Genomic DNA, 13,762 nt, shown 5'->3' on the forward strand with positions numbered 1-13,762 from the left:
TGCGGGACTCAGTGGAAGGGAGGCGTAAAGTCACTTAAAATCCTATCACCTCACGTAGAAAAGTAGCTAAGTCCTAATTAAGCTCAACATCGCCACTCTCGGCTTATCCCTGAGACAGGTCATAAGAAGAGGGACCATTTGCTTTGCTCTGGGATTGTTGCACTTCTGCTCTCTGACTTTGTCAAAAAAAAACGTTAACTTAAACAGTTGCTACCATATTGGATAGTGTAGCTCGATGGTTTCTTTCTCTCTCTCTTCCCTCTCCTCTTCTGCCTTCTATGTATTTACCACCCCTCTTGCAGAAATGCTCTTGTGGAATATGGCTTTTTTTTTTTTTTTTTTTTTTTTTGAGATAGACTCTCGCTCTTGTCGCTCAGGCTGGAGTGCAGTGGCACGATCTTGGCTCACTGCAACCTCCGTCTCCTGGGTTCAAGAGATTCTCCTGTCTCAGGCTCTCAAGTAGCTGGGATTACAGGTGCCTGCCACCATGCCCAGCTAATTTTTATATTTTTAGTAGAGACGGGATCTCACCATGTTGGCCAGGCTGGTCTTGAACTCCTGACCTCATGTGATCCACCCGCCTCGGCCCCTTAAAGTGCTAGGATTACAGATGTGAGCCACCATGCTCAGCTGGCTTTCTATTTTGTTTTCTTTCTTTTTTTTTTTTTTGAGATGGGGGTCTCACTCTGTTACCCAAGCTGGAGTGCAGTGGCTTGATCATAGCTCTCTGCAGCCTTGAACTCCTAGACTCAAGCAATCCTCCCATCTCCACCTCCAGAGTAGCTGGGACTAGAAGTGCAAGCCACTTCTCTCGGGTAATTCTTTAGTGTTTTGCAGAGATGAGGGTCTTGCTCTGTTTTGGTCTTGAACTCCTAGGGTCTCCCTTTGTTGCCCAGGTTGGTCTCAAACCCCTGGGTTCAAGTGACCCTCCCACTTCAGCCTCCCAAAGTACTGGGATTACAGGTGTAAACCACTGTGCTGGCCAACTTCCTATGTTTTAAAAATCCTCCCAGTCGGGGCCAGTGCCCTAACCTAATGGATGCCAGTTGAATGTGGCCCAAAGGGAAAGATTCTTTTTTTTTTTCAATTATTACTTTATTTATATTACTAGGCTTAAGTTACATGAAAAAAGACAACTAAGCGGTTTTGCCCATTTCAGAAAAAGTTTCCAATCAACACCAATTATGTGGTGACAAATAACTAGGAATGGTGACAGCTTTGGGTCAAGACCAACAAGGAAGAATGGACTCTCGTGCTGCAGTACATTTCCAACAAGAATACGGCACACCAGCCAGCACAGCCATGCTAACACTGGGCCTTCAGTGCCAAGCACAGATTCAGATCTATTCTCTGAAGTTAGCAAATCAAGTGAAATAACTGGATTTTTTTTTTTAAGTTTAAAATGAAGCCCAAGTAAGTTTAAAACCATACTTTGTCATATTTTCCTTTCAAAATTCACATGAAACACACTTTTCGTGCCAATAGCCCAGATATTTTTTCTTACATAAACCACCATGCAGCTGCGGACAGACTCTCCTACCTCAAGATGTAAACATCGGGGAAAAATTAATGGCATCTGTCTAATATTCTCTCTATACACTGCTGTTGGATGGAAAATACAAAAAAATTTTTAAAAGGCTCCATCTTAGATTCTCGCAACCTGCAGGTCATGCATCTGACTCTGATGCTAAGGTGACAGTGGTTGTCACCTGATGTTTGTTTTCAGTAAGGAGGACCTGGGAAAGATGAATTTATCTCTTTTTCTTCAAGAATTATCAGATGGTACATGCTCCTCAGAGCCCTCACTCTCTTGAACTAGAGCACTCTGCAGGATCACACAACCTTCCTTATAACACGGCTATCTCTAGTGACAAATGCATAAATCCATCCTGGTTTGCTATTGCAATTTTTGCAGCTCATATCTTGAACCCTGTGGCCACCAGTGAGCATGACCAGATCTTAAAGTTCACTGCACAGCAGATTAACTACCTTGTTAAAAGGCCAGTGGCACCTGTGAACTGAGCGGAGATGAGTTCTGAGCAATTGGTCAGGATCCTGTCAGTTTGCACAAGAACACAGACGGGTACCACCGATATGATCAAGGAAAATTCTGCCCATTTTTATAGCTGAAGTTCTAAAATCTCTGAGTGGCGATGAGATCCATGGCTGCCAGATCTCCTCAGCTGGGATGAAGGCCCCAGGATTCTTGACAGTTAATCAAAACCAGAATTCATACTGAAGCAGGAAATTTTCCTGGACCCCTCACAGCGGGGGGAGTGCAGGTGAGTGGGTGCGGGAGCTGGGGCAAGTGCTTTGGGGCACTGGCAAGAACAAAACTCCATGCAGCCCTGCAGCACAGTCTAGGGGGGTGCCCATGACCCATGAAGCCCCAGAAAGAGTGTTACAGTGGTCTTTTAGCATTGCCATCTGTGGATAGCTTAAGTGTTAACAACTCAGTGGAAAGTCAGTGTGACAGCCTTTTGCACTCACACCCAAGTTCTCGTTTGCTATCCAGGAGGAATGAGGTCACACAACAAATTGGAGATGCTATATGTGGGGGATTTTATTGCCAGTGAAAGTGGCTCTCAGCAGAAAGGGGAGCTGAAAGGGGGATGAAGCAGGAAGGTAATCTTCCCCAGCAGCTGTCCCTGCCGGACTCCTCTCCAAAGCTACAACGTCAAGCTGTCCAGTGTCCTTATAAGAAGACAGCCTTGCTGGGCGCAGTGGCTCACGCCTATAATCCCAGCACTTTGGGAGGCCGAGCAAGAGAGAGCTAAGGTGGAGGTGCTGCACACTTTTAAGTCAAGCTGCTTCTCCTCTCTGCTGGCTGAGTTTTGGGGTTATTATAGACACAGGATGCGGGGCAGGGCAGGCTGTGGGTGGTTTTGGAAAACGCAACATTCCAGCAGGCAAACTGGGATGTAAGTTTTCACTTTGGGCCGCGGTATTAGGTTTTTCACCTTGAGGGTGGGGCCCTCGCTGGGGACCCACCCTCTTCTGCCCAGAATTTTTCTGCATCCTGTCCTTGTCATTGCGGAATAAAATGGTACACTGCCGTTTCACGTTATTCCTTTTTTTAAATACAAATCCTTTAAGCTGGTTGTTTATCTCTTTTTAAAAGGAAACTGTAAGGTCCTCCAGGGCAGGGAGTATGTCTGTAAAGCCTTCCAGAGCTGGGCTCCTTGCTTCCTGATCTCACTCTCTCACTGTCTGTAGGCTCTTGGGCAGGTTATTTAATTTCTTGGTGTCTCAATTTCCTCCTCTGTAAAACAGAGATAATAGTATTAAGCCCAGAGGGTTGTGGCGAAGTGTGAATCATTTCTCCATGTAAAACACATAGGACAGGCCGGGCACGGTGACTCACACCTGTAATCCCAGCACTTTGGGAGGCCTAGGCAGGCGGATCACCTGAGGTCAGGAGTTCAAGACCAGCCTGGGCAACACGGAGAAACCCCATCTCTACTAAAAATATAAAAATTAGCGGTTCATGGTGGCACATGCCTGTAATCCCAGCTACTTGGGAGGCTGAGGCAGGAGAATTGCTTGAACCCGGCAGGCGGAAGTTGCAGTGAGCTGAGATTGAGCCATTGCACTCAAGCCTGGGCAACAAGAGTGAAACTCTGTCTCAAAACAAAACAAAACAAAGCACATATAAGACAGAGCTCAGCACAGAGTAGGTGTTAAGCACGTTCACGACTATTATTTCTTTTGCTTAGCCCAATACCTTGCATAGGGCAGGCACGCAACAGCTGTGTCTTGAATGAAGGAATGAATGAATGAATGACTGGGTTAAGCATGTTGCCACCAGGTGGCAGAAGAGCCTCACTTATAAAGGCAGAACCCAAACACCAGATTCATGAGAACTCCCTCCTGAAGTCCAGATACACATTGCCAAATAAAATAAAATAAAATAAAAAGCACTGAACCTCATTTAGGCCTTGAAGTGAAGTTCCTCTTCTCTCTTGCCCTTCCTGTCTCTCCCATCTCTGCTCACTCTCTGAATCATTTCTTTCTTTCCCACTTAATACATACTAGTCAGTTTGGGCTGCCACAACAAAATACCACAGACTCGGTAGTTTAAACAACAGATATTTAACGCATCACAGTTCTGGAGGTTGGAAGTCCACGATCAAAGTGCCGTGATCAAAGGGCTGGTTTCTGGTGAGGCTTCTCTTCCTGGCTTGTAGATGTCCACCTTCCCGCTGTTATTGTCACAGGGCCTCTTTGCCACACAGAGAGAGGGAGGAAAAGGAGTAGGAGAGGGAGAGATGTCAGATTCACACAATGAAGCCCTAACTCTCAGTTTGACTGTATTTGCAGATAGGGGTTTTTGTTTGTTTGTTTTTGTTTTGTTTTTTTGAGACAGAGTCTTGCTCTGTTGCCCAGGCTGGAATGTAGTGGCCTGATCTCAGCTCACTGCAACTTCTGCCTCCCGGGTTCATGCCGTTCTCCTGCCTCAGCCTCCCAAGTAGCTGAGATTACAGGCACCCGCCACCACACCCAGTAAATTGTTTCGTATTTTAGTAGAGACAGTGTTTCACCATGTTGGTAAGGCTGGTCTCAAACTCCTGATCTTGTGATCTGCCTGCCTTGGCCTCCCAAAGTGCTGGAATTGCAGGTGTGAGCCACTGCATCTGCCTGCAGATGGTTTTTAGGGAGGGAGAGAGAGAGGAAGATCTGGAGCATCTTCTTATAACGACACCAGTCCTGTGGGATTAGGCCCCACCCAAGTTACCTCGTTTAATCTTAATTACCTCCCTAAAGATCCTGTCTCCAAATACAGTCCAACCAGGGGTTAGAGTTTCATTGTGTGAATCTGGGAGGGACACCCTTCAGTTTATAACACACACCTTTCATTTTTTAATTCCTGATTCTCACATTTCCTACCAATGTGGTTTTTCATTCTTACTCTCTATTATTCCTGCTCCTCCCCCGGCTCCCATCCGCCATCCCTCAATCTTTTTATGGCTTTTCTAGGGCTAGTGGTATTTATTGTAAACTGAACAACTCTAGGGGGCACCATTCCTACCATAGTCAGCACAGGTTTGCATATGTATTATGACAATGTTGAGGCTGATGGCAGCAACATGTCTTGAGGAAGGGGAGTCTTTTTCTTATTCACACAAAGGTGCTGGCCCCTTCGTTTTCCTCTGTTGTTGTCCTGTCCTCCTCCCCATCATTCTCTTTCTTCAGCCTTCTCTCTCTTTCCTTACTCTGCTCTTCAGGCTGACCCTGCTCTGTGTCCGTAAAGAGATGATTTAATTCATCGCACCACACGTTCATCCAGTACTTTTGGTCGGCCAGGCCCTTTGTGGGTGCCAGATGATTCACCCTATTCTTTTTGTTTGTTTTGTTTTGTTTTTATTATTTATTTATTTATTTATTTATTATACTTTAAGTTCTAGGGTACATGTGCACAACGTGCAGGTTAGTTACATATGTATACATGTGCCATGTTGGTGTGCTGCACCCAGTAACTTACATTAGGTATATCTCCTAATGCTATCCGTCCCCCCTCCCCCCTCCCCACAATAGGCCTTGGTGTGTGATGTTCCCCTTCCTGTGTCCAAGTGATCTCATTGTTCAATTCCCACCTATGAGTGAGAACATGCAGTGTGTGGTTTTCTGTTCTTGCAATAGTTTGCTGAGAATGATGATTTCCAGCTGCATCCAGGTCCCTACAAAGGACATGAACTCATCCTTTTTTATGGCTGCATAGTATTCCATGGTATATATGTGCCACATTTTCTTAATCCAGTCTGTCATTGATGGACATTTGGGTTGATTCCAAGACTTTGCTATTGGGTTCACCTTATTCTTGCACCTTTAAAGGAATCAGTCCATTTACACCCTAGAGGTTAATATCCAATGAAATGTGCCTCCAACATCCTTGGATCATTCATCGTCTTCATTTACCTTGGAGCAGACATTAAGACTCAAGCATGGAGGAGAAGAGAAGAGGATATAATCCAATAACATAAACCAGTGTTTATTGAACCCTTGTGTGCTGCACACAGTTCTCATCCCTCTCTATGCATGACATTTAATCATCAAAACTGCCTTCTCATTTTGTAGATGAGAAAACTAAGCTGCAGAGAACGTGGCAGAGACTCCTCCTTGGTTTCCTAACTTCCATTTTCTTTTCCTTTATTTAAGTAACAGGATCTCATGAGTTTTGGCTGGGCACATGGCTGCCCAAGGAGAGCTGACATTTCCCAGCCTCCCTTGCAGTTTGATGTGGCCAGGTAACTACATTCTAGACCCCTGAGGTGTGAGCGGAAATGATGTCTGCAATTTCAGAGTTCCGTCCTTAAAAGGAAGCTGCTTGCTTCTACGCCTTTTCCTTGTCCCCAGGCTGGGATAGGGATAGGGGAGTAGTGAGCCAGCTTTGACAGGAGGCTGAGGACAGGAAGCTGGGGAAGAGCAGAGCAACCACTCAAAGGAAGCTTCACATCCACTTCCTACCCACTCACTACTCACCCAGAGCACCTTCCCATCCTGCAAACTCCAATCACGGGAAGTGTACTATAGAGGGGTATCCTTTTTAAAGAAAAAAACCTTTGATACCATATTTTTACTGTACTTTTTCTATGTTTGTGTATGTTTAGATATACAAATACCATTGTGCTGCAATTACCTACAGTATTCAGTACAGTAACGTGCTGTCCAGATTTGCAGCCTGTACAGATTGCTACAAGCCTGTACAGATTTGTAGCAATAGGCTACACCATATAGCCTAGGTGTATAGTAGGCTATACCATCTAGGTTTGTGTAAGTACTGAACACTCTATGATGTTTGCACAACGGTCAAATTGACAAGTGACACGTATCTCAGAACATATCCCTGTTGTTAAGTGATACGTGACTGTATTTCTATTTGGGGGAACAGAGCGTTGGGAAAGAAAACAGAAGGACTCATTGCCTTGAAGGAAGGATAGTAGATGGAATGTAATGTCCACCCTGGCCTCCCAAAGACGTCCAAGTCCTCATTCCTGGAAGTGTGCGTCTGTTACTTTACTTGGCAAACAAGACTTTGCAGATATGCTTCAAGTCAGGAAGTTGAGCTGGGGAGATTGTCCTGGATGATTTGGGTGGACCCCATCAAATCTCAGGGGGCTCTCTAATGGAAAGATGAAGGCGGGAGCCTGAGAGCCAGATAAGACACTGTGATGATGGAAGCAGAGGAGAGACAGAAGATGCTACACTGGGGGCCTTAAAGAGAGAGGAAAGGGCCCTGAGCCAAAGAATGCAGCTTCTAGAAGCTGGAAAAGGCAAGGAAATGGAATCTCCCCTAGAACCTCACTAGGAATGAATCGTGGCTGACACCTTGCTTTTAGCTAAGTTAAACCCATTTTGGACTTCTGACCTCCAGACCTATAAAATACTACACTTGTGTTTTTTTAAGCCATCAAATGTGTAGTAATTTGTTAGAGAAGCAACGGGAAATAATATGGAGTGTGATAGGGTCCCTGTGGGGAACAAGTGGCGCACATACAGGACATAACTGACAAAAGTTAAATGAGACACTGTGTTTTACAGAGGCTTGGCCAGGGTTAAAGGCGCACAAACAGGATGAGACATCACCAAGGCATTAGCAGCAGCAGCGAGCCAGCACCTCTCTGAGGCTTGAAGGGCAAGGGGAAAGGAATGGTGTTACTGGAGACCAGTGAGTGGAGTCATGGCAGAGGCCACTCAACAGAAGTAGTGGCCACAAAGGTGGGACTGTGGGTTGAACAGATCCCCCAAAGGTGTCTGTGATGCACAGTAAGCTCCAGTGGTGAAAAAATCATTTATAAAGGGCCAGAGACAGTGGCTTGCACCTGTAATCCCAGCACTTTGGGAGGTCAAGGTGGGCAGATTACTTAAGCCCAGGAGTTCGAGACCAGCCTGGGCAACATGGCAAAACACCATCTCTACTAAAAATTTAAAAAATTAGGCAGGCGTGGTGGCTGGCACCTGTAGTCACAGCTACTTGGGAGGCTGAGGTAGGAGGATCACGTGAACCCGGAAGTTTGAGGCTGCAGTGAGCTGTAATCATGCCACTGCACTCTAGCTTGGATGACAGAGCGAGACCCTGTCTCAAAAAAAAAAAAAGTTATAAAGGAATTTCGCCTCTAAGAAAATATTCACAGTGGCTTCCTTACTGAATTTCTGAGGTCAAACCAGAAAATATTAGCAGCCGACTTAATTCAAGAAGAAGGAGCTTGAGTGTTTCTATTTCTTGGTGTGTCTTCAGCTCTCGTTCTAGATTTTACTTTGTTTTAAATATGTAAAAATGCTTTTAGTGATTACAATTTATGCTTCCTATTTCAACAGGTATTTTAAAGGGTAAAACATATAATTGGATCACAGGATACAGAAAGAAATGCAGTTTTCTGTATGTGCAAAAGCCTAGCTAATTGATAAAAGCAATAAGTTGAGTCCTGCCACTCACCTTGGGGCAAGGACCCGCCTCCCAGGTTCAAGCAATTCTCTACCTCAGCCTCCCGAGTAGCTGGGATTACAGGGTGCACCACCACACTCAGCTAATTTTTGTATTTATAGTAGAGATGGGGTTTGACCATCTTGGCCAGGCTGGTCTCGAGCTCCTGACCTCGTGGATCCACCCACCTCGGCCTCCCAAAATGCTGGGATTACAGGCATGAGCCACTGCGCCACGCCCAGCCAATGACCCATTTTTTCAGGCAAAGTAGCAACAGGAAAATATAAAGTTTCTCTAGTTTTAATATAGAAGCGGTTAACCTAATCGTACAAGCCATACACAGGATCATTTGGGAGAATGTGCAAGGGGGATTGGGTATTTTTTATCTTTTCATAGTTTTCTTCTTGATAAATAAGCTTCTATTTTCAATCCAAATCTCATCTTGCAATTTCCTGCCAACTTTACTTCTCTACAAAGTTTACCTTTGCTTTTCCCATCTCTGCCCTCAGGCATTTAACAAACTCTTTTCATTTTTCCAGATTTAAGTGACCCATTTTGCAGAAATGAGGAATGTGATAACGGTCACTGAAGCCCTACCCGACAGCATTACATTAACTTGGGCCTCTGTTTTCTCTCATACTTTTCAATTGCTCCCCAGTTTATATTTAATTTATCACAGGATATAAAAAGAAATATTATATTTGATTTATATTAAATACATCTACATTAGGAGAGCTAGAGGTTATCTAAGTGAAAACAGTTTGATTATCTAAAAAAAAAGTCAGAATAAAATAATTACAAGCAAATTGGAAGAACAGCCAACGTTGTTACCAATAATTTTTTAGAGTTTCTTCAATTATTGTTTGTTATACTCTGTTTCCACTTCTTTAGCCAAAATAAGTTCTAAGCAAATTCAAATCTGTTTTTATAGATGAAGTCTATGAATTTAACATGGTAACTTGAAAAAATTTAAACCCTTGGCTAGGCGTGGTGGCTCGCACCTGTAATCCCAGCACTGTGGGAAGCTGTGGCAGGTGGATCACCTAAGGTTGGGAGCTCGAGACCAGCCTGGCCAACATGGTGAAACCCCATCTCTACTAAAAATACAAGCATTAGCCAGGCATGGTGGTGGGCACCTGTAATCCCAGCTACTCAGGAGGCTGAGGCAAGAGAATCGCTTGAACCCAGGAGGCGGAGGTTGCAGTGAGCCAAGATCGCACAATTGCACTCCAGCCTGGGCCACAAGAGCAAAACTCCATCTCAAAAAAAAAAAAAAATTAAAACCCAAAAAAATTCATTTGGATCTTACTCATATTTCCCATTATTTAGATAGGAGTTGGTTTAAAGTTTATTTTTCCACTCAATGGGGGAAAGAGTTTACTAGGAAAATAATGTAAACAATCTATTTAAGAAGTCAAATGGCTTTTAAGCACTTAAAAATCTTTGATATTAGCAATTTATCCATAAATCATTTTTTTAATTACAAAAGTTTTTTTCTTTTTATAAAATATTTCTTCCTTCTTCTTCTTTTGGCTAAGCCTCAGCAGCCAAATTTTTTATTTTACTTTATTTTAGTTTACTTTTTAGAGACAGGGCCTCCCTCTGTTACCCAGGCTGGAGTGCAGTGGTATGATCATAGCTCACAATAACCTCAAACTCCTGGGCTTGAGCCATCCTCCCTCCTCAGCCTCCCGAGTAGCTGAACTACAGGTATGCACCACCACACCCAGCTAATTTTTGTAATTCTTGTAGAGATGGGGTCTTGTCATGTTGCCCAGGCTGGCCTTGAACTCCTGGGCTCAAGCAATCCTCCTTCCTCAGTCTCCCAAAATGCTGGGATTACAGGATTACAGGCGTGAGTCACAGTACCCAGTCTACCAGGTATGTTTTTAATACATATATATTGAATAAATAAATTAAAGATCATCTGACAGAACCTTCACTGGATAACATTATTTTTTCTTTTCCTTTTTTTTTTTTTTTTTTTTAAAGCAGACAGAGTCTCACCGTGTTGCCCAGGCAGGTCTTGAACTTCTGGCCTCAAGTGATCCTCCTGCCTCGGCCTCTCAAAGTGCTGAGATTACAAGAGTGAGCCACCATGTCCAGCCTTCATTGGATAACACGTTATTGGACATTTGTTCTATTATTGTACATTGATGACTGCTGGCTGCCTGCCCAGCAGTCATTGCCCCTGTCACTCCTATTAGAATAACCCTGATTTTGTGTTTGTCATTTTATTTTATTTTATTTCATTTCATTTCATTTTATAGACAGGGTCACACCGTGTCACCCAGGCTGCAATGCAGTGGAGTAATCATAGCTCACTGCAGCCTGGAACGCCTGGGCTCAAGTGATCCTCCCACCTCAGCCTCCTGAGTAGCTGGGACTACAGGTGCGCACCACCACGCCAGGCTAATTATTTTATTTTTTTCAGAGATGGAATCTCACTTCGTTTCCCAGGCTGGTCTGGAACTCCTGGACTCAAGCGATATCCTCCCGCTTCAGCCCCTCAAGCACTGGGATTACAGGAGTGAGCCCACCACGCCCAGCAGTATCCATCTTTTAAAAACTTGACTCAGGGAAGGGGGCATCCTATTCCTGCTCCAGGGCAAAATCCGGGTTGATGTAAGGTAGTGATTTTCAACTGAAGGTAATTTGGCAATATTTGGCAGTTTTTGTTGTCACAGAGGGAGGGGGATTGTGCTACTGGCATCTAGCTGGTAGAGGGGAGGGGTGCTGCTAAACATTCTGCAATGCACAGGACAGCCCCCACAAGAAAGAGAATCATCCAGTCCAAAATGTCAATGGTGCTGAGGTTGAGAACCCTGATCTAAACCAATCCTGTTGGTCTCATTCCCTAGCTGTTAGTGGTTTAGATCTCATCATGTTAAGTGATTCTGACTAATGAGACATAAGCAGAAATTGACAAGGGGAGTATGGCAGAGAATGTTAATTTCTCCCCACATTCACTTTACCTTTCTTTTCAGCAGAAGTTACATTCAGTGTTGGCCAGGCACATGCCCAGTTACAGACTGTAATTCCTAGCCTCAATCGCTGCAAGGTGTGGCCAAGTTTTGGCTAATGGGATGTGAGAAAAAATGATGAGTCTAATTTCTAGACCATGTTTTTAAGAAGGAGAATGCTTGTTTGTTACTTTCTCTCTTAATTCCTTTCTGCGAATTGGGTCATACTGCTAATCCAGCTTCAAGCAAGCACATGACTCCAGACAATGGCAGAGCAAGACAGAAAGACACACATTGGGATTGATACATGAAATGAAAATAAATTGCTTTCTTCTTTGAACCGTCATATTTTTTAGTTTTTTTTGTTTTAGTAGTTTAAGCTGCATGTATATGAGGTACTCCTAGGGAAGGTTTTCCTCTGTGATCACACACACACACATACACGGAGGGAATATTCATCTAAAGGATGTTGTAGGATTTGTGTGGGATGACTGGAACCATGGCTGCTATCTTGTGACCATGAGGGGAGGTAGCTGGTGGTTCAAAACTGCCCTGCTAAGTGAGAATGGAATAGGAAGGCTGTAAATAGCCCATATCTTTCTTAACTTTGTTGAGCCATTGAATTGACTAACTTTGCATCTGTCCTGTCTCAGGACTTCTTGTTAAGAAAGATGGTAAATTTTTCATATCGTTTAAAGATTTGACCTTTAAATTTTCAGTAATAGTCCTTACAGTGATGGCTTCCAAACAGAAAATTAAAATTTTAAAAAAGTGCTATCCTAACTGATTCTGTCAATGTACTCAAGTGCAAAGAAATTACATGTTTAACCTCTCATGGATTTAGAAGAAAAAAATTTCATGTTATTTTAAGTATGTTCAGTTCTTTTATTAACTCATATTGATTTCCCCCTCCTCCTTACTCTTACAACCAAGATAATTTGCATCTAAGAGGTTTTATTTTATTTCCACTGATATGTTTAGAAATTACTATATCTGAGGCGGGTATGTCGGGAAAACATACACTACCACCCCTTTGCAGAAATGAGGGCTTATTGCAGCAGCTACTCGCCCTTGTAATGCTTCCTGCTTGGAGACTCGAAGGACTACACTGAGCAGGTGGAATAAAGTTGGATGGAAGGCTCAACTTCCAAGCAGTCAGGAGTAGGACTGCTCTGAAGCACTGTGCAGACTGGGACCTGCAGCAGGGCTGGGAGCCGGAGTGTGGAGGAAATGCCTTTTGCAGGTCATTGGTGCCCCCTTGCTGTTCTGCGCTGCACAGCCACATGAGGTCATCCCAGATTAGAGGGCGCCCATGTCCAGTATCTTAAACCAATTACTTCCATCTCCATTGCTTCCTCTAAAGCCTCACTCTTAGTTCTCCACACTAACACCGCCTGGAAACTCCCCAAGGCCACCGAGCTCAAACTAACAGTTTTGTGATGTGGGCAAACTCCTTAGATGATCTCAAAATGAAAGAAGAGGCTGTTCACTGGAGGTGATAGCAAATCCCCTTTGTTCCTCTCTTGGCAGATGAGGGCCTTTGCTCTCTCCCTAAGGGTTCCGCCTGTCACCATCTGTGCACCCACTGTGGAAGGGCCAGCGCTAAGGTAAATTTCCATTTATTTCCTGCCAGCAGATGGCTCCTTCTTTTGGTCTCATCTTGAATTGTTTGCCAGACCAGCCAATTAGTCTCCTCACCCTTCCTGAAGCATCCCAGGGAAGCAATATCATCACCAGCAACCTATCATTATCCCACTTCTTCTGAGCACTGTGATTCTAAATGCCCACCATGGAACAGAAGCTCATTCGCACATGGCTCTTTAACCCTTACTTGAAAGACCTCAATTCGACATTCTCTCTCTCTCGCTCTCACACTCATATATAAATGCACACTCATACACAGTACCTGCAACCTGATCCAGGATAGGAAACAAAATGACAGTATGCAGCATTCAAGAATAAATGTAAAAATAAGACATAATTTCAGACGAACTGCAGAAGGAAAAACACAGTAATTATATTTTCTGATCCCCACTGAGGACACAATAAAAACTTTTTTTTAGGCAAGGCATGGTGGCTCACGCCTGTAACCCCAGCACTGTGGGAGGCCGAGGCAGGTGGATCACAAGGTCAGGAGATTGAGACCAGCCTGACCAACATGGTGAAACCCCAACTCTACTAAAAATACAAAAATTAGCCAGATGTGGTGGCGGGTGCCTGTAATCCCAGCTACTCGGGAGGCTGAGACAGGAGAATCTCTTGAACCAGAGAGTCAGAGGTTGCAGTGAGCCGAGATCGCACCATTGCACTCCAGCCTGGCGACAGAGCAAGCAAACAAACAACCACTTTATTTTTATTTTTAATTTTTATTTATTTA

The 13,762-nt window shown here is 44.0% G+C and overlaps 1 pseudogene; it reads right to left on the reverse strand.

Moving 5' to 3' along the window:
• Positions 1-1,765: 1,765 nt before the first annotated feature.
• Positions 1,766-2,118, reverse strand: LOC119620627 (protein yippee-like 5; annotated as a pseudogene).
• Between the last annotated feature and the right edge of the window lie 11,644 nt (positions 2,119-13,762).

This window comes from Chlorocebus sabaeus, chromosome 11 (genome assembly GCF_047675955.1).
Source record: "Chlorocebus sabaeus isolate Y175 chromosome 11, mChlSab1.0.hap1, whole genome shotgun sequence".
NCBI classification, from domain to species: Eukaryota; Metazoa; Chordata; class Mammalia; order Primates; family Cercopithecidae; genus Chlorocebus; species Chlorocebus sabaeus.